Source organism: Thalassophryne amazonica, chromosome 4 (assembly GCF_902500255.1).
Source record: "Thalassophryne amazonica chromosome 4, fThaAma1.1, whole genome shotgun sequence".
Classification (NCBI taxonomy): domain Eukaryota; kingdom Metazoa; phylum Chordata; class Actinopteri; order Batrachoidiformes; family Batrachoididae; genus Thalassophryne; species Thalassophryne amazonica.
Window position 1 is genome coordinate 100,396,681 of NC_047106.1, and position 22,095 is coordinate 100,418,775.

At 39.0% G+C, this 22,095-nt stretch overlaps 1 long non-coding RNA gene across 1 annotated transcript; it reads left to right on the forward strand.

Moving 5' to 3' along the window:
* Nucleotides 1-3,940: 3,940 nt before the first annotated feature.
* On the forward strand, nucleotides 3,941-20,994 carry LOC117509241. The gene is made up of 3 exons (XR_004560326.1): nucleotides 3,941-3,951; nucleotides 20,100-20,106; nucleotides 20,922-20,994. It is a non-coding gene; the product is annotated as an uncharacterized LOC117509241 (long non-coding RNA).
* The last annotated feature ends 1,101 nt before the right edge of the window (nucleotides 20,995-22,095 follow it).

Genomic DNA, 22,095 nt, shown 5'->3' on the forward strand with positions numbered 1-22,095 from the left:
TAATTCAGGATATTTCTTCTAGCCATAAACTACCAGTGGTGGGCACAGCTCCAATAACCCGATAACCATTGAAGACAAAGCTTTCATTATCGAATTATCTTTTCAGATAACTTTGAAAACCGTTATTGGACTAATTATCTTACATAAATTTTTTAACCCCATACTGATATACTGCCAATATCACCCAAATCATCCAGAGGCATACATTTTTAACTTATGGTTCAAACTTTAACCAAACTTATTTTGGACAAGTTATATAAATTAACGTCACTTCTGAAGTTTTATAAAGTGAAAATATCAGATATATGTTTTAGTTTTAAAGTAATATGCTAATTTTTAAGGTTTTAGTGTGGGGCATGCTGTGTCCAGGTGCATTATGGGTAGGGTAATCTCAGTACAGTAATCTCAGTACAGTAATCTCAGTATGTTCACGACAGGAGAAATGCATTTCAGACACTCTGATCAGGACACTCTGATCAGGCACTCTAGTGCCTAAAACTCACGTGAATATATTCTCTGGGTTTATAGACATTTTTATTGTGTTTGCTTTTATTAAATTCCATGCATCTTAAACGTAGCAAGTAGCAACACAGATTATCTGGAATTTTGTGTTTGCAAGTTTTCAAGGTCTCTACTGCCATCTACTGGCCAGTAGTGTTCATGGCAGTATTCAAACTGAAGCTGGGCTAATATTTTCTCATTGTACATTCAAAAACCACACGTTGGACTCGTGTTTCCAGAAGCAAAACGTAAACAGAAGCTTTTTTTTTCAAATTTAATTTACAAAAGCTCTCAATGGAAGACATCAAAGTTAAAAAAAAAACAACAAGAAAAAAAACATTGAGATGCTTTGATCGGGCTGCACTTTAACCACTGCACATGGACAACACCATTAACATTACAACATAAAACTATTTTTATATTGTGCCTAAAACTCTCATGAATATATTCTCTGGGTTTATAGACATTATTGCATTTGTTTTATGTAAACATGGGAGAATCACAGGCTGTCTCTCCGTTATTTTCAGTGGGAGCTGCTGTGAGCTACGCTCGCTTCCTGATCATGTCATTCTGGGGGAAAGTCAAGTTTGCTCTTTAACGTCTTGATTATTGTACTTTACAACACTGTTTGTCCTCTTTGTTCCAGACTAATATATATATAAGATGTCTGAAATTCGGTTTGCGTTTATTAATTCAACACAGATTAAACGTAGGCAGACACGGATTATTTGTTATAATTGTTTTAGCAAGTTTTCAGGGTATCATGCATGCAGTTTCTTATTAACGTGATGAAAAGCATAAAAATGCATTTTTGTAGTATATTAATATACAGTTGTCATCATGTGGATTCTCTATATGTTATTTGACTGCAGCGACTCTCTGGCGTGCAAGGGATTATGGGATACATCTAATTTATTTTGACACCGGTTATATCAGACGGTTATCTGATTACAACTTGGCTTTTTTTTTTTTTTTTTGAAAATGCCTTTTTTTTACAAATAAAAAAATGGCATATTTTACAAAAGCACATTTATCTGTAAACACCAGCACACGACACACGTCACATTAACGTGTTGATTTATGTAGAATGAATTATCCAATCAGTGTGAGAAGAGGCACATTTTACCCAGAATGCCATTTGTCTGTGTTTGTTACAAAACTTCAGATTTAGTGCATTATTCAACATTAAAAGATATATGTTATATCTTAACTTTGCACAAATGACAGAAATAACATTAATGGAGCTATTCTATCAGTATTGCTTTTATTTATACACCAAACCATAACTCAGCACTGATTTATTTTCCAAGACCTCAGCCTGATGGCAGTGCTGTGATCAGGTAGAGAGCTGAGCTTTGCGGTTCTTCTCAGTTGATTCTGTGCTGGAAGCCATGTAGTAAACAGAAGCTTCCAGCAGAGGGCAGGATGCTCAATGCCAGAAGTGCTGACTCATTGTTTGGGTTTGTTGTTGCTTTTGATGCTTCCAAAAGTGATTGTGGTGTTAAAACTCAAAATCAGCTTGTTAGTAGTTGTAAGTGTACCGGAGACAATATTGGAATTTATTGGTTATCTGTAACTTCCGATACATTTTTGGGTGGTTTATTGTTTTAACTTTTCAGCTATCTGATTGTTATCAAAGTTAATTTTTTGGTTATCTGTGCCCACCACTGTAAACTACTAACATTCCAGAAACACCTCACATGCAGTTTATTGGTGGGACCTACTGGGCTGATGCACATGGTGACTGCTTCAGTTTATTCCAAGCATTCTGAGCTTTGATGGGCTCAGACGAAGCCCATGTAAAAGAAGAAAAGGCTTCAGTTCCTTAACTGACCACTTGAGGCTTCGAAGGCAAGCAGGTTCCCATTGAACTCCATGTTAAAATGTTCAACTTCAGATTGGCAATAAACATATTTACAGTCACTTGCAAAAGTATTCTGCCCCTTGGTGTTTCACATATTTTAATTTATTTATGCCATTTCAAATACAAAACCTAAATCAGGCTTGTCAATATAAAACTTTCTAAAATTATCTTTGTTAAATTCAAACTCAAAGCAAATTTCTACAACTTGTTAAAAATTAATTAAAAATATAAAAGCCAAGATGATGGGTTGCATAAGTAATGGACCCATTTGGTATAGTACCAGTAAATAATCAGTTTTATTGCCAGTTTAATTCAGACAAGTCAGTGGATGGATACATGAACATTTACAAGTCACTGAATATGTCTTGGACTTTATTTACATCAGTTATCCAGTTGCTTTTAGAATTGACTTAAACATGAGATTATTTGTTTTAAAAGCTCTCAATGGCTTTGCACCTCATTATTTGTCTGAGCCTCTTTGTGTTTATGCCTCTGCTAGAGCACTGAGATCTGCCAATCAATTGTTATTGGTTACCCCTAAAATGAGATTAAAAGGTAAAGGTCATAGGGTCTTTAAGGCTGCAGCACCCAGGATATGGAACAATTTACCCTGGCATATCCACTTTGCAGGATCATTTGAGGTTTTTAAATCATCTTTAAAGGCATCTTTTTTTCCCCTGGTTTTTGATAAAGTCTAAGTGTCTCTTTTTGGCAAAATTTTAACTTAATTATTTAAAATGTTAAGTTCTATTTATAGTATTGTGTTAGTTTTATTGTATATCTTTTATTGATTTGGTGACTGAAATATGTATAGCACTTGTTTTAAATGTGCTTTATAAGCAAAGTTTTAGTTGAGTTGAGATGAGTTGAGTTGTGTGAAGAAATACAAACAGTATGGCACTCTATGGTAAATCTGTGTGGAGCAGACAGTTCTTAAAAACTGTCTGTGCAAGAAGGAAAAGAGTGAGGAAAGCCACCAAGACACCCAAGCAACCCATAAAATGAGCAAATATTTGCACAAAAACAATTTAGCAATGTATCATAATCAATTAATTAACTTGCTAACACAAGTTTATCAGTATGAACATTAAATATCTTGTCTTTGTGGTGTATTCAGTTGAATACGAGGTCTGTCCATAAAGTATCGTACCTTTTCATTTTTTTTTTAAACTATATGGATTTGATTCATGTGTTTTCACATCATACAAGCTTGAACCCTCGTGGGCATGCGTGAGTTTTTCCACGCCTGTTGGTGACATCATTCGCCTGTGAGCACGCCTTGTGGAAGGAGTGGTCCCGCCCCATCGTCGGATTTTCATTGTCTGGAAATGGCGGAATGATTTGGGGTTTTTTTCCATCTGAATTTTTTCAGAAGCTGTTAGAGACTGGCACCTGGAAACCATTCGAAAAATTTATCCGGCTTTCGGTGAAAATTTTTACGGGCTTCACAGAGAATAAGAACTGTTACTACAGCTTTAAGGACGGCCCACAATGGCGCTCGGCGCGCCGCGCTCCGAGCCGCGACGACAGGCACGAACTACCAGATTATTTCTAAACGGATGGCTGTGTGGAGCTGGGACCATTGTGTGCACTTTCTCTGGTTATCACAAGAGCTGGACATCAACCATTTTCCGACAGATTTCACTTTTAACAAGAGATTTTGTCGTGGAAAGCTGCGCAGAGGCTTTGTGCGTCAGCTCCACACAGCCATCCGTTTAGAAATAAATAATTAATTCAACACAGGGCCCTACAGGTGCCCACAACTACAGAGGGAAGGGATAAAGAACAACAACTTGTGCGGAAAGCCCTCACAATATGTGGGTACCCATGATGGTCCCTGGATAAAGTGCAGAAGTCGTCAGGAGAGCCGTCAGGAGAAGCGTCAGTCCCATCATTAGGAGGGACAGCTACCCTGTCATTAGGAGGGTGCTAACTAGAGCACAATAGGTACTAATTAAAGCAATTGTTTCGTCACTAGCCAATAGCAGTCTGCCTCTCGGTAGGAGGGGTCTGGTTAGGTTTAAAACTCCAACTTTAGTGGCTTCTGTCTGTTCTTCTCTACAAGAGTCAAGACAGAGGTCAGAATACCAGAGCAAGAATTTTAGCTGAGGAAGCGTCTGCGATTTGATGCGAAACGCGCTTGTGTCAAGCAAACCAGTCCAGTCAAAGATTCAAGGTTCTCTATTATTTTACACAACGTCCCAACTTCAGTGGAATTGGAGTTGTAGGATGCTGCTCCTCAGTGTTTCTCAGTTACCCTCAAAGGTATTGGAAAACTTAGTATTTCACACATTTTAATTTGTTTATTCCATTTCAAATACTTTTTTTTCTAAAATTATCTTCCTTAACTCAAACTGAAAGCAAATCTATGCCACTTAATATAAATTAATTAAAAATATAAAATCCAGCTTCCTGATGAAGTGGCGTAGAGAAGGATTTTCTTAAAAAGAAGACCCGAAAGTTCAGCTACAATTTGACAGAAAGTACATTTTTAGATGAAAGCCTAGATTTGATGTTTTGGTGAAATAAACTTTTGTATTTCTTCATAATTGATGTAAATAAAGTCCAAGACATATTCATTGACTTGGAAATGTTCATGTTTTCATCCCCTGACTTGTCTAAAGAAAAGTTCAAGTTTTAGAGATTTGCTTTGTTTGAGTTTGAGAAAGATCATTTTAGAAATTTGTATTCATTATTTTTTGTATTTCTTGCATTTAAAATGTCAGAAACAAATTAAAATGTGTGAAATTCCAAGTGTTCCAATACTTGTGGAGGGCACAGTATCCTAACCTTATGATGAGTGCAAAATGAGTGTGGTATTATTACTGTTTTGTTTAAGAATATTTAATTTTCACTGTTGCTGCACTTTGTGTCAAATCATAGTCATATCGTAGATCATATTGATATGAAAATTCAGTAAGGTATATCTTCTATTATACATTCCAAATCGAAGGTGGAACTCTACTCGTGTTTACTAAGGTACACCGAAATATCTTTAAAAAACAAAACAAAACAAAACAAAAAAAAAGAGTTGACCCATTTTGGTGCCTGGTCTTGAGAACCAGGGATGGTAGGTGGAAAAGTTTTTTTTATCCCATGGGAACTCTCCCTACTCACCTAAGCGGCTCAAGAATATGGACAGCATGTATGTAAGTGACATTTACATGACATTTTATATGACGATATTGAGATACGATAATTTGGCCATATTGTACAGCCCTACTGTCAACTAGCTGAAAACTTTGAATATTAATTTACATCTACATTAAAAAAAAATACTTAAAGTGGCAGGGGGTTAAAAGGGCTGTAACTAGCTGAAAACTTTGAATATTAATTTACATCTACATTAAAAAAAATACTTAAAGTGGCAGGGGGTTAAAAGGGCTGTAATTAGGAGAGTCAGCTGAAAAGCAAAAAAGAAAAATGCTTAAAAAGGTGGGGGGTGTTTAAAAAGCTGAAATGTTTTAGTCATGCTCATGCTCCCAAGAACCATTGTTCTGAAAAAAGTCTGAAGGACCTAAAGGACATTGTTAGATGGTGAAGAGCTTTTCCAGGCATGTGAGAGGCAAATAAAGAAGAATGCTTAAAAAGGCGGGGGGTATGGGGGGGAGCAGAGCACACCCCTGCCCCCAGAAGCTGAAAGGTTTTTGCCATGCTAATGCTCCCCTGAAGCATTTACTCAAAATAAAGTCTGAAGGACCTAAATGACATGGTGAGATGCTGACGAGCTTCGTTCATTCATGTCCGCAACATATGCATATTGCAGCTTCATGATGAAGTGGTATACAGGAGGATTGTCTTTCACCAAAACATCAAATCTAGGCTTGCATCTCAGATGTACCTTCTGGCAAATTGTAGGTGAACTTTCATGGGTTCTTTTTAAGAAAATCCTCCTCTATTAGCACTATTGAGGTTTCAAATCCCGTAAAATATCGCAAAATCTCAGACAGGTCGCCACTCTGCAAGATGTCGACAATATTGAGAAATGCAATGAAACTTAAATATAATGCTGCAATTTAAGGCTCCCATCACACATAACATGAAGCTGGGCTAAAGAAGCAGAAACCATCTGAAAATCCGCAAGCAAAAAAGAAATTGGGAACCGCGAAACATTCCACCTGTTGTTGGGTGGGACACACGGTCAGACAGGCATGCACGATACCATGGCGACGGTTTTGTGCCCGCTCGTGCACGCGCATGAACACAGTGCGTGCACCTGGAACATGTGACACCACATTGCGCTCCCACAGCAGTGGAGCAATTAGATGCTGGATATATGTTGGACATAAATCACCAAATATATGGAAGGCCACATAATGCGAAGCACAGATTCTGAACATAAGAGGCTCAATTAATGTACTGTTTAAATGCAACACAGTCACATTAGTGGTCATGAATTTGTCATCACTGTATAAAGAAAGAACAGAAAACACTGCAGTCTCTAATAATTCATTCCTGTTATGAGAAACGGACAATAAATACAGGTCATCCTCCTGTTCCACATGACTCATGGTCATGCATGTAGACACGCTGCTTGAGTGGCATGAATGAAGCCATGTGCTCATAACGTGGACACATCAGCTGGTGCCACGTGTTCAGGTGTCCAGTGAGCGTCGCGCCGAAGGACACCGTGTCATATGGCCCATAACTCACGTGGTGGATGTAACAGCCCGACTGCCAGTTGAGTGTTCACATGATCACATGGTTCATTTCACATGGAGTCATTTCCAGCTGTCAGTGACTGGCTGGCAGGTGAGAGGTGCCTTGCCGTGCTGTGTGCACTCAGATGTGGCTGGCTGGTCCCCATATGATCTTGTCTGTATATAATTAGTCAGTCAGAGCTGCGTGTCGTCAGAGCGAGCTGCAAAAAGTTTGTACCTGAGTTTTCAGAGGTGGTGTTTGTAGTTGCCATCTGCCACGCCGGTGTTTGCCAACCCGGACAGTGGGAATACCACCTCAACCGGCAACTTAGCCCCGCGACTGGACAGCAACAACGTCCGAGGCCCAACGTGGTGAATTCACTGAGGCCGCGCGCTGCGTCATTAGAGCCGCGCGTCACGAGTGCCGCTTCCCCGAGGCCTCGTGCAGCCACCGCGGATCCATCAGCGCGGAAACACCGAGGCCGCGCGGCACCAGCGCAGTGCAGATCCATCCCGGTGATAAACAACACAGGCTGTTAACATCGGCGATCGACAAGCTGCTCATAAACCGACCATGGGGCCTAAGAAGGTTCTGACAGCGGAGGAAGGTGACGATATTAAAAAATCTCTGGACTTTTTATCAGAGGAGATTTCTGTTGTGAAGCAGCAACAGAAATCAATCATGGATCTGGTGGAGGAGGTGAAGGCATTACGGCTCCAGAATGCCGAGAAAGACCGGCATCTGGTGCAGCTGGAAAATAGAGTGGCTGAATTGGAGCAGTACACCAGAATTAACGACGTCATCATCACAGGTCTTCACATCAAACCACGGTCCTACGCACGGGCGGTAACAGATGAGAGCGGAGGGGAGCCCAGTGAACAGGAGGTCAGCTCTGTGGAAAAACAGGTTGCTGATTTCCTCCTATCTAAAGGTATAGAAATGGATTTAAATAACATTGAAGCGTGCCACCCTCTGCCCCGGAGAAATGACGGTGATAAACGAACCGTCATCATGAGATTCATCAACAGAAAACACAAAACAGCACTGTTAAAACAAGGAAGAAAACTGAAAGGGACAAACGTATTCATCAATGAACATCTCACCAAACGGAATGCCGACATCGCCAGGAAAGCACGCTTCTTGAAGAAACAGGGAAAAATCCAGCACACATGGACTTCAAACTGTAAAATATTCATCAAACTGAACGGATCACCAGAACAAGCAAAAGTCATGGCAATAAGGAACATCGAGGAGCTGGACAAATATGAACAATAGTGTTTCTTAAAGCGAGGATCTGGACAGATATGACCAATAAGGTATGAGGACACAAACACATCACAACACCATGACACAGACCAGAGGAACCTATTCATCTACTACCTATTCATCTACATCTGGAGACAAGAAGGATATAACTCAAAGGATTGCTGATCATGGAAAAGTAGAACTGAGAACATTTAAATACACAGACCACAATGTACTGGACTTGGAGCACGATATAGACCCAGACAATAATTTCTTCTCAAATATCAATGACAGTTGTTGCTATTATACAGATGAACAGTTTAATCGGATCATTAAAACGGATAACAAATTATCAATAATCCATTTCAACAGCAGAAGTCTATATGCAAACTTTAACAACATTAAAGAATATTTAAGTCAGTTTAAAAAAATATTTAACATAATTGCTATATCAGAAACATGGATCAATGAAGATAAAGGAATGGATTTTGAACTGGATGGATATGAATTTAATTGTGTAAACAGAAAGAATAAGAGTGGAGGAGGAGTGGCTGTGTATGTGGATAAGAACATGGATTATAAAATAGTAGACAATATGACAACTGTGATTGATAACTTATTAGAATGTATAACTATTGAAATATGTGAAGAAAAAAGCAAAAATGTATTAGTCAGCTGTATATATAGAGCACCAGGATCTAGTATTGAAACATTCACTGACTGTATGGGAAAAATGTTCTCAAAAACTAATCAAAAAACTGTGTTCATTTGTGGTGACTTAAATATTGATCTGCTCAATCCAAATAAGCATAAAATAACAGATGAATTTATCAGTATAATGTACAGTATGAGTTTATATCCAAAAATCACCAGGCCAAGCAGAATTACATCCCATAGTGCCACCTTAATTGATAATATATTCAGCAATGATATTGAGAATAACACTGTGAGTGGATTATTAATCAATGACATTAGTGATCATCTACCAGTTTTCATCGTTTATAATAGAAACCATCGGCGGAATCAGCCAGAGGAGAAAATAAAATACAGGCGAGTGCGGACAGAGGAAAACATGAACACACTAAAGAAGGATTTACAGGAGCAAAACTGGGAAAAGGTATACAGTGAAAGTGATGTTGATAGTGCATATGAAACTTTTTTACAAATATTTACATCATTATATGATAAAAATTGTCCAATTAAACAAGACTACAGAAAACAAAAAATCCAAGCTCGACCATGGATGACGAAAGGGTTACGAAATGCATGTAATAAGAAAAATACACTGTATAGAGAATTCATAAAACTAAAGACTAAAGAGGCAGAAAATAGATATAAGAAATACAAAAATAGATTAACTAATATTATACGGGTATGTAGGAAGGAATATTATAGTAACATATTATATAATAACAAAAACAATATTAAAGGAATATGGGATATATTAAATAGCATTATCAAAAATGGTAATAAAAAACAGAGTTACCCTCAGTATTTCATTGATAATAATGTCAAGAAGGAAAATAAGGATGAGGTAGTCAACGGTTTTAATAATTTTTTTGTAAATATTGGACCAAGCTTGGCAGAAAAAATTCCCGATTCCCAACCTGAGGATTGGGATAATAATCTCATAGAAAGAAATCCCTGTTCAATGTTCCTCACAGCAGTGGATGGAAATGAAATTATAGACATTGTGAATAATTGTAAATATAAAACATCTACCGATTTAAATGAAATTGATATGGTGGTGGTAAAACAGGTCATTGAATGGATTGTAGAACCATTAACATACATCTGTAACTTATCATTTCAAACCGGTAAATTTCCCAATCAAATGAAAATAGCTAAGGTTGTGCCGCTGTATAAGACTGGGGATAGACACCACTTCACAAATTATAGACCTGTTTCTTTGCTTCCACAATTTTCCAAATTATTAGAAAAGTTATTCAATAATAGATTAGACAAATTCATAAATAAACATAAATTACTTACTGATAGTCAATATGGATTCAGAGCACATAGTTCAACATCACTTGCATTAATAGAATCAGTTGAGGAGATTACAAACGCCATAGACCACAAATTACATTCAGTTGGAATATTTATAGATCTTAAAAAGGCTTTTGATACAATTAATCATGACATATTAATCAATAAACTTGAACAGTATGGGATTAGGGGGTTGGTGTTGCACTGGGTGAGAAGCTACTTAAGTAACAGAAAACAGTTTGTGAAGTTGGGGGAATATACATCATCATGCTTGGACAATGCTTGTGGCGTCCCACAGGGGTCAGTATTGGGTCCAAAACTGTTTCTAATTTATATAAATGATATTGTCAATGTTTCCAAAATATTAAAATTAGTATTATTTGCAGATGACACAAGCATTTTTTGTTCAGGGGGGGGATTTGCAGGAGTTACTGAGGAGGATCAGTATGGAAATGGGAAAATTGAAAATATGGTTTGACAGAAATAAATTATCATTAAACTTAAGTAAAACAAAATACATGTTATTTGGCTATTGTAATACAGATATACAGGTTCAGTTACAAGTCGAGGGGGTAGATATTGAAAGGGTACATGAAAATAAGTTTCTGGGGGTGATAATAGATGATAAGATAAACTGGAAGACTCATATAAAACATATACAAAGTAAACTGTCAAGAAGCATTTCAGTTCTAAACAAAGCGAAACATATTCTGGACCACAACTCACTCCGCATTCTTTACTGCTCACTGGTTTTACCATATTTACAGTACTGTGCAGAGGTATGGGGTAATACTTATAAAGGTACAACACAATCACTATCAGTAATGCAGAAAAGAGCTATAAGAATTATTCATAATACTGGCTATAGAGATCATACAAATCCACTATTTTTACAATCCAAATTCTTAAAATTCACAGACTTGGTTCATTTTCAAACAGTACAAATTGTGTATAAAGCAATAAACAATTTACTTCCAGCAAATATTAAAAATATGTTTTTTAACAGATCAGGGGATTACAGTCTGAGGGGGAAATTTAATTTAAAGCATCAGTGGGCACGAACAACATTAAAAGGTTTCTGTATTTCTGTCTGTGGGGTGAGGATGTGGAACAGATTGGGAGTGGGGCTCAAGCAATGTCCAAGCATGAACCAGTTCAAACAGCGGTACAAAAATATGTTTTTTTCTGGGTATAGGGAGGAGGAAGGGTAATGAGGGTTAGGGTGTTTTTGTTGTTTGCTTCGGCTTGTAAATATATAGTATTTTGTATGTAAGTAGGTATGTGTAGGTGTATATTTATGTTTGTGTATATATATGTGTATATATGTATATGTGTATATATGTGTATGTTGATGTGTATATGTATGTGTGTGTATATATATGTATATATATATATATTGATATCGGTTTAGGTGTGTAGGAATTTATGTGTATATGTGGCAAAGGGTATTACTGGTTGTGGGGAAGAAGGGGTAGGGATAAATAAGCTGATGCTTCACCCTACCCCTTTTCGGACATGTTGGGTACACAGTAGGAACTTTTTTGTTGTTGTCTTTACTGATCTATCTTGTAATTGTTGTTGTATCAAATGTTCGAAATAAACAGTTTTCATTCATTCATTCATTCATTCATTCATTCATTCATTCATTCATTCAATTATCAGCATGTTATGCAAGTGTGCCATCCCACACGCCAGGATGCCCCCCCAGGAATGTACCATCACACATACACCACAGACTGAGCAGGCCAACCAAGGACATGGGGGACAGGATGAGCCACCTCATTGTGCCATATACACACTATGTGGAGGGTGGGTTTTTGTATATATGTGTATTTGCTTTATATCGTTTGTATTGTTCATATTCTTTCTGGGTTTCCACCATGTGGAGGGTGGGTTTTTTATTTGTTTATATGTTTTTGTATATATTTTCTTACTGTTCCTGGGATTTCACCATTTTTTCTCTCTGTTTCAGGTACGACACCATCCTGAGATGGGTGTGGTATCTGTTCTGGAAACCCTCCTGTCCTGTGCACTGGCAACATTTCCTGTATATTCGTTTTGTGAATTGTTTTGTAATTTGTGTCGGTAGCATGGCCCAAGCAGAGGGTCACCCCTTTGAGTCTGGTCTGCTGTTTTCCTTCAGGCCCCTTCACACATAGTGCAAAGTTTGGTCGAATATGGTGAAACAGCACAAAACAGTTCGAATTAGCGCACCACGAAACATCGCGCCGACGAGTAGGCATGTGTTGGGTATTTTCTCCTCCAAACATTTTTAAAACCTTTAACAAGACAAACAGAGTCAAGAAACACCAGTGAGACAGAAAGTCAAATTTTACGCACGGAGTGCAGTCAGGCTGTACACCAAGGCTACACTAAAGTCTGGCCTGCGCTTCGCTCTTTTTATTAGTGAATCCCTCATCACATAAACAAAAACTTGTCCTAAGGGTGGGGGAATGACGCAAGACAAGTTTCTTCCCGTAACATAAACACACACGTCAATAAGTACAGCTGTAAGCATAAAACAGTTTCTTTCTTTTACTCTTATCGTCGAAGGTCAGCACATCTTGTTCGCAGTTATCAGCTGTTCTGCATCTGCCTGGAACATTAAGCATCACATCACAATCAGTCAAAATTCAACCTTCAGTTCTTTTACTCCCAGTCGTTAGCGGCTACGAAAACAAGTTGTATAATAATAATAATAAGTACATCCAGCTCCTCATTCCCAGTTCAGATTGACCCCAGCATGCTAAAACAAGGTTGAATAACACGTACATTCTCGGGGTTAAGTGCAAACAGCACAACACCGTTCTCATCAGAAAGAAGACAAAAGGTACAAATGTTTAACAGTGATAACATATATATATATATATATAAAATCCTTAACAGCATGCACGATCCCGGTGCAAGGGTTCGTGCACGTAATGGTCTCTTTTGAGCAGGAACACAGTGCGAGTTGCACCACATCGCACCGTGGAATAAATAACACATAAAAAGCAGCTGGTACATGTGGAACCACATTGCGCTGCTGATGTGGAATATACTAAAAAAAAAAATTTGCCAGCACAAAACTTTACCACTGAGCTACCATCACTGGCCTGTAAATGGTGTGTTGGAAAATGCCTGAAATCAACAAAGACATGGACGTATTTAAAAAAATAAATAAATAAAACCATAAACCATAAAAAACACAGCATTTTATATTGAATCCCTCTTATCAAGCGGGCAATACCAATATGATCCGTCTGTTCCTCTGTAGATGACCCATGGTCACAGACATACCGTCATGAAATGGCATGAATGAGAAGCAGTACGCTCTTCTCATATTCACATCTGCTGGCGCGTCCAGCTGGCCTGCATGTGCGTCCAGCTTGACACGTGTCTCAAGTGGATGGCACGCCAGATATATATATATATATACAGTGGTGGGCACAGTTCCGATAATCCGATAACAGATAATTATCGAAGATAATGTTTTCATTATCGGATTATCTTTTTAGATAACTTTAAAAACCATTATCGGACTAAGTATCTTCCAATGAATTTTTGTCCGATAACTTTTAGACCGATAATGTAGTAAACAAAGCTAAACAGCAGCAAACACCTACCTGATAAAAGTTTCCTACCAGATGTATGGTTCCAACCTCTGCAAACAGAAAACAGCTGTTTCTATGAAGAACTACACTATCCTGTACTACTACTACAACAACAACAACAACAATAATAACAATAACAAAAACCAGCTTTTAAGAAAAGAAAAGAAAAGAGAAAAAAAAAAACATTTCCTTTAATCCCATACTGATACATAGGCAATATCACCCAAGTCATCCAGAGGCATACATTTTTAACTTATGGTTCAGATTTTAACCAAACTAATTTTGGACAAGTTATTTAAAATTACTGTCATGTCTGAAGTTTTATAAAGTGAAAATAACAAATATATGTTTTAGTTTTAAAGTAATGTGCTAATTTTTAAGGTTTTAGTGTGGACATGCTGTGCCGAGCAGTGCATTATGGGTAGGATTAGTACGTTCACGACAGGACAAATGCATTTCAGACACTCTGTTCAGGCTCCACGGACAACAGCATTAAATTCTAGTGCCTAAAACTCTTGTGAATATATTCTCTTGGTTTATAGACATTATTGTATTTGCGTTTGTTAAATTCCACGCATCTTAAATGTCGCAGCAGACGTGGATTATCTGGAATTTTGTTTTGGAAAGATTTCAAGGCCTCTACTGCCATCTACTGCCCAGTAGTGTTCATGGCAGTTCATGGCAGTATTCGTCCTGAAGATGAGCAGACACTGTATATTTTAAATCACAAGTTAAGTTTTTTCAGACTTAATTTACAAAAACTCTCGATGGGAGACATCAAAGTTTAAAAACAAAACGACACAAAAAAAACCATTACAAGACAGCTCTGCGGTGTTTGCACATGCACAGTGCGAGCGGTAGGACGCTTGTTGCCCCTCAGCAGCAGGAAACCCTCACGACGGCCAACCAGAATAATATCAAACAGGTCGACCATACGATCAGTAATCAGGAGGTGGTCGTGAGATGTTAAATGCAGCTTGTTATTCCATGTACACTACACGATGCAGGACGCTCGATTAACCTGAAACTTTGTCCAAAAAATTCTCACATGAATAAAAAAATCATCTGAACATTCTCACATTCTCTCCACATGAAAAACATGTTGTGATGACACTTCCAGGGCTCTGTAAAAATGTTTATTTTTACAAATAAAAAATGGAATATTTTACAAAAGCACATCTGTAAACAACAACACACAACACACATCACATTAACGTGTTGGCTTACATAGTGAATGACTGAACCAATCAGTGTTTAGCAGAGGTACATTTTATCCAGAATCCTTTGCGATCTGTCTGTGTTTGTTACAAAACTTCAGAATTAGTGCATTATTCAACATTAAAAGATATATGTTATATTTTAACTTTGTACAAATGACAGAAATGACATTAATGGAGTTATTCTATCAGTATTCATTTTATTTATACACCAGACCATAAGTCAGTATGACTTTATTTTCCAAGACCTCCGCCTGACCGGAGTGTTGTGAGTGTTAGAGAGTTGGGCTGCTCTCAGCTTGTCTTTACACTGTAAACCATGTAGTAACTAAGAACTTGCAGCAAGATGTTCAAACATGGAAGTGTGGGCTCATTGTTTGGGTCTGCTGTAGCTTTGATGTTTCCAAAAGTGATCGTGTTGTTAAAACTCGAATTTAGTTTATTAGTAATTGCAAATATACTAGAAACAATACTGGAGTTTATTAGTTATCTGTAACTTCTGATACATTTTTGGGTGGTTTATCTTTATCAAAGATAACTTTTCAGTTATCTGATTATCTGTTATCAAAGTTAATTTTTTGGTTATCTGTGCCCACCACTGTGTATATACGAGGTCTATTAGAAAAGAAACCGACCGTTTTATTTTTTTAAAAACTATATATATATATATATATATATATATATATATATATGACAATACAATAACATGCTTTTGGAGAGTATGCATTTTCAGAGGCCCGATGTCCATGCCCATTCGCCCACAATGACAGATATTCGCCTGAGTTAGACGAGGGCGAATATCTGTCATTGTGTGCGACGGCATGGACGGTTTTCTGAAGTGTAATGGTTTTCTGAAGTGTCCCGGCTCACCATCACGTGTGAAATGCACCCACTACCAGGACCGTCACACCCTGTAGCTAACTGTATCTTAGAGAGTGATGCAGACTCCTGTCTGTATGCATGGATTCCACTCACAGAATTTCAAACACTTCACCATAAATGTGGATCAAATTCTAATGACTTTGATGAAACTAAGACAAAATTTTGATATGGCTGATTTAGCACACCGATTTAAAATATCACAAGCTCAGGTCAGCAAGACAGAGAGGATATGAGTAAACAATCAAAGCAACCTTGCCAAAAGCTTTTAAAGACCACATTGCTCACACAACCTGTGTAATTGACTGCACAAAGACAGTTTTACAAAGAGCAAAAAACTGGATTGAAGATGTGTCATACAGACACTACAGTATTATGCAAATAACACAGTAAAGTATTTAGTGGCTGTTTCTCTCTCTGGAATAATCATGTTTTTTTCTGATGCTTATGGTGGAAAATGGAAAATGCAGTGGCATGTGCATAACACAGATCATGTTTTTTAAACATATATTGACAATGTATTGAAAACAGTTTTCCTTGTAACAATAACAAATTTAAAAAACTGAAAGTGTCTTATTTAGATCCTTCTTTATTTTCCTTCATACAGTGCTCTTTTGTTGTCTGTAACATACATTCTAGTTCAACTGTACCACCCCAGTTCCAATGAAGTTGGGACGTTGTGTAAAATGTAAATAAAAACAGAATACGATTTGAAAATCCTCTTCAATCTATATTCAATTGAATACACCACAAAGACAAGCTATTTATTGTTCAAACTGATAAACTTTATTGTTTTTGTGCAAATATTTGCTCATTTTGAAATGGATGCCTGCAACATGTTTCAAAAAAGCTGGGACAGTGGTATGTTTACCACTGTGTTGCATCACGTTTCCTTCTAACAACACTCAATAGCATTTGGGAACTGAGGACACTAATTGTTGAAGCTTTGTAGGTGGAATTCTTTCCCATTCTTGCTTGATGTACAACTTCAGTTGTTAAACAGTCCTGGGTCTCCGTTGTCATATTTTGTGCTTCATAATGCCCCACACATTTTCAATGGGCGACAGGTCTGGACTATAGGCAGGCCATTCTAGTACCCGCTCTCTTTTACTATGAAGCCACACTGTTGTAACACGTGCAGAATGTGGCTTGGCATTGTCTTGCTGAAATAAGCAGGGACGTCCCTGAAAAAGACATTGCTTGGATGGCAGCATGTGTTGCTCGAAAACCTGGATGAACCTTTCAGCATTGATGGTGCCATCACAGACGTGTAAGTTGTCCATGACATGGGCACGAACACAACCCCATACCATCACAGATGCTGGCTTTTGAACGTTGCGCTGGTAACAGTCTGGGTGGTTTTTGTCCTCTTTTGTCTGGAGGATACGACATCCATGATTTCCAAAAACAATTTGAAACGAAGACTCATCAGACCACAGCACACTTTTCCACTTTGCGTCTGTCCATTTCAAATGAGCTGGGGCCCAGAAAAGGCGGCGGCATTTCTGGATGTTGTTGATGTATGGCTTTCACTTTGCATGGTAGAATTTTAACTTGCACTTGTAGATGTAGCGACGAACTGTGTTAACTGACAATGGTTTTCTGAAGTGTTCCTGAGCCCACACGCTGAGATCCTTTACACAATGATGTCGGTTTTTAATACAGTGCCACCTGAGGGATCGAAGGTCATGGGCATTCAATGTTAGTTTTCGGCCTTGCCGCTTACAGGTAGAAAATTCTCCAGATTCTCTGAATCTTCTGATTATATTATGGACTGTAGATGATAGAATCCCGAAATTCCTTACGACTGAACACTGAGAAACATTGTTCTTAAACTGGTGGTCTATTTTTACACGCTGTTGTTCACAAAGTGGTGATCCTCACCCCATCTTTGGTTGTGAATGGCTGAGCCTTTTGGGGATGCTCCTTTTATACCCAATCATGACACTCACCTGTTTCCAATTAGGTTTTCTTTGAGTATTCATCAATTTTCCCCGTCTTTTGTTGCTCCATCCCAACTTTTTTGAAATGTGTTGCAGGCATCCATTTCAAAATGAGCAAATATTTGCACAAAAACAACAAAGTCTATAAGTTTTAACATTAAATAGCTTGGCTTTGTGGTGTATTCAGTTGAATATAGGTTGAAGAGGATTTGCAAATCATTGTATTCTGTTTTTATTTACATTTTACACGATGTCCCAACTTCATTGGAATTGGGGTTGTATTTGTTCTGCAAATCTGATTGGTTAATCATGTGAGATTTCCGCCCATAAAATATAGATTTGACGGTGGCAAAATATTTGACCATTTCACATTTGATGCATTACTCCACAGTAAGTACAGTAAGCAGTTCTCTGTTACCCACATCATAATTGGACTCAGACACACAGACTTGCTGTCTGACCTCCACTGTGTGTGAAGTCATGGGCAAAGTCTGTGGTCTGAGTCTGACTGCTGGAAGAGAATGGCCCCTTTACCACTGTCAGAGGCATCAACCTCTTCAATGAACTGGTAAGTAGGCTCTGGTTGATTAAGAACTGTTGAAGTGGTGCACAGATGTCTAAGCTTGTTAAAAGCTGAAAGACAGAGTGTGCCCTGTGAGAGCCCATTTGATCCCTCTCGCAGCAGATGTCGGCCAAATTCCAGGTGACACACACGAACATCTAAAACTGCTTACTTGTCACTTCCATTTACACTATTAGCACAAAAACAGTCAGTAGATGATCACTTTCGAGCTGGATGGGAAATTTGTCTAAGTGCCCCCATGACTGTGGCTTTGCAAACAGGAACACCCATGTGGTCTGCATGTGTATCGCACTTGTGCGTGTATCGCACATGTGGCGTGCTTTCAAAATGCTGATATATATGCTACACAGACATGATCATATGGGGGCCGGATAGGCAGGTCATAGCGCACACAGCACAGCGAGGTGCCTGTCAGCTGCTGACCACAGACTCACTGACAGCTCACATAACACAGACACAGTGACATGTTGATGTGTGCGCTGAACTGACAGGGGGTGTGGCCGCCGACAGAAGCTGCTGTGGAGATCTGTGGATCTGGACATCCTAGCTGGAGAACACGTATGGCATGACCTACCAACTGTCCACTGTGATGCACAAGTTTCTGCTTGCTGTCTTCACGTGGACATACATAAAAACATATATCGTTGTTGTGACAAGCTGCAGCGAGGTCGTGGCAGGCTACCTCAGGTAAAACGGACCATCAGATCATAACACACAGTGGGTGATCTGAATATTATGTTGCCCACGTGAGCTCTGTTCCACATGATGCGGTGTCTTTTACCGCACCTTATACAGGACAGCAATGGTAGCTCAGTGGTAAAGTTTCTGGCTAGCAATCAGAGCTTTTGGAAATTTCAGGTTTGAATCCCGTGGGTGGCATGTATTATTTATTTATTTTTTTACAGTGTGTGAAAAAATAAATAATGTAAATAATGTGGCATGTATTTTTTTATTTTTTTCACAGCAGCTGCGGGATGGGTAACCACATCACACAGCTTCTCGCACTGTGTTTCCACATGCACAAAACTGTCGCAGTGGGTTCGTTCACGCCTGCCCGTTGGCTCAGTGTTTTTGTGGTTCACTCATACTGGCTGTTCCTCCATGATTCGTCCTGATTTGTACTTATTCGTACTATGTGTGAAGGGGCTCTTACTCATGACTGAAAAGGTGCAGGCGTATCAGCTAAGCCAAAAGGATATTAAAAGCCGTCTTCAACTCATCACCCTCCTTTATCCACACAAGGTGGCATCATTATAGAAGTTGGGTTTTATAAATATTGTAGTGCCATGCTGAGGTCTAAAAAGAGTCAAAAGATCATTGTTCTTAATTACAATGTTATTGAGCTGTCAGAAATTGGCACATGGTCTTAAGACAGCATCTTTTTTAGTCCACGAAGAAAAACCTGCCACCAGAGGGGAAGTGGAGGGATGAATAACTCTGGTGGCTATTATGATATGTTTCAATTCAATTCAATTTATTTATATATCACCAAATCAGAACAAAGGTGCCCCAAGGCACTTCACATGCCTGAGCAAGCACATAGGCGACAGCGATAAGGAAAAACTCTCTCTGTCGTTCTTGAAAAAGAAACTGTAAGTAGACCAGGCTCAGAGAAATTACCCACTACTTAGACCATTCTAACAGTTACAAAGTTACAAGCAGTTACAAAAAAGTGCATGATGGTGCAAGTCCCTCTTAAGGCCAAGCCAACAGAGTCCAAAGTCAATCCCATATTCCTACCACCGGCAGTGGCATGTCTGGCTGCTGTTGTGGAATACTATTGCAATAACAAAGGCTTCCACTCCATAATCTTGCTGGCTCTGGTGGATGGGAACTATAAATTCATCCATGTGGATGTAAGTACCAATAGTGCAGACTCCAAAGAGGGAGTCTTCAGGACTGTGGACTTCATCTTGCTCTAGAGAAGACAATTTTATTCTTGCATTTTGGAGTTTTTCGGGATGTGCTGTGCTTTGTTTTTTCCAAGCGTCGCATTGAACTACACACATACCTGCCTCTGATTGTGGATCTCAGCAGGTGGTATGGAGGTTTGCTCTTTTATGAGTATCATAAATCATTCTTCGCCAAGGCAGCTAGCTTCGATACCATGTGGAATCTCAGAATGGATTGGTCCACTGTGGACACCGAGCTGTTAGTGTGCCATTGTGGCAGTCAATGTGCCCACAGCATGTGTGGCTTATACGGCCATACTATATACAGTATATGTGTCTGAAAGCTGCATTCTCTTGTCACAGTCCTGCTACTCCACCTTTAACACCTGGTGTTGATAAAATGGGTCACCCTGTCCACTACTTCCAGTACCATGCTATCTGTAATAACTTCAATGAGGACATCTGCACCTGTCATGATTGCCTGTTCTCCCATGTTTGTCGTCAGTGCAAGGACCCTCATCCTCAGTCCGTCTGCCCCTGCAGTCATTTTGTTTCCACATTCTGCTTCTATAAGGCCCATTGTTACCAAATACAAGTACAAAGTATTCACTGACCATAGCACTAGTTCCATTTATGTTGTTGAAAAATGTTACTGGAAAGACTTTGAGTTAAACTCACACTGCAACTATTTTATTCCATTTTTATATTATGTTGCTCTGTTTTGTATTTTTTGAACATTGCACCTTTTTATTATTCTTAATGTGGGAGCTGTCTGTTATGGTTGGAGGTGCAGATGAGACCGGACCGGTACAGGCTATGGACCCAAACGCTGGGAACAAGAAACAGAGTTGGTTGTAAAGAGAAGATATTTATTGACAAAGGACAAATAATGATGCTGAGCTGGGGGTGCCTGCAGAGTGGAGGGTAGCTCACTCCTAGTGGTGAAAATAGAAGCTGCAGGTTCCCAAGCCAGTCTTGAAGGAGAACTGAAAACTTGGATTCTGGGATCAGGAGCAGGTGGGACTCACGGAGCCGAGACCAGGAACTGAGGGAATGAAGAAACAGATGGTGAGTGATAGCACTCGTAACACTGGAAGCCTTTCACAGTTCACTGAACGCTGGAAACAAAATTTTTCATTGTTCTGGAAATAATGTTCTCCTTTTAGAAAATAAGGTTTACTGTTCAAAAATAGTTCAGTTTATAAATTGTTTCCAGAGGTCTGAGGCTAAGTGCTGTGTGTTTATGACGCAGCTCCAATTACGCAGGACTTGACAGCAGGACAGAGTTCATACAGTTCTGAGGAAGAGTTCTTGGACAGTTCTTTATCATGCACAGTCACAGGCAGGATGAGTAAGAGTAGAATCCCACTGAGACATGAAGGGACTTAACTGGTGTGAAGCAGAGCCGCGCGCTCTGAGGGGAGAGCTGGAGAGTTCCAAAGTGACTTTGCTGTGCAGGTAGCCAGGAACCAGGGCAGGGTAGGAACCGTGCAGGATAGCATCTGGAACACCAGGAAAGACAGTTCGCTCTAATACAGGAATTAGAGAGCTGTCCAGGTGACCTTGAGTTTAGCTGTGGGAATCTCCGAAGTCTTAAGCACTTGGGGGCAACAGGAAGACGCGATCAAGGTCAAGGAGTCACAGAAAGGAATCAGGCTCGGCCCTCCGATCATGAATCATGGAAGCATATGGCTCTGGGAAGAGCCTGGAAGACTCTAGCAACCACTGATCTGAAAGTCTAAGTTTAT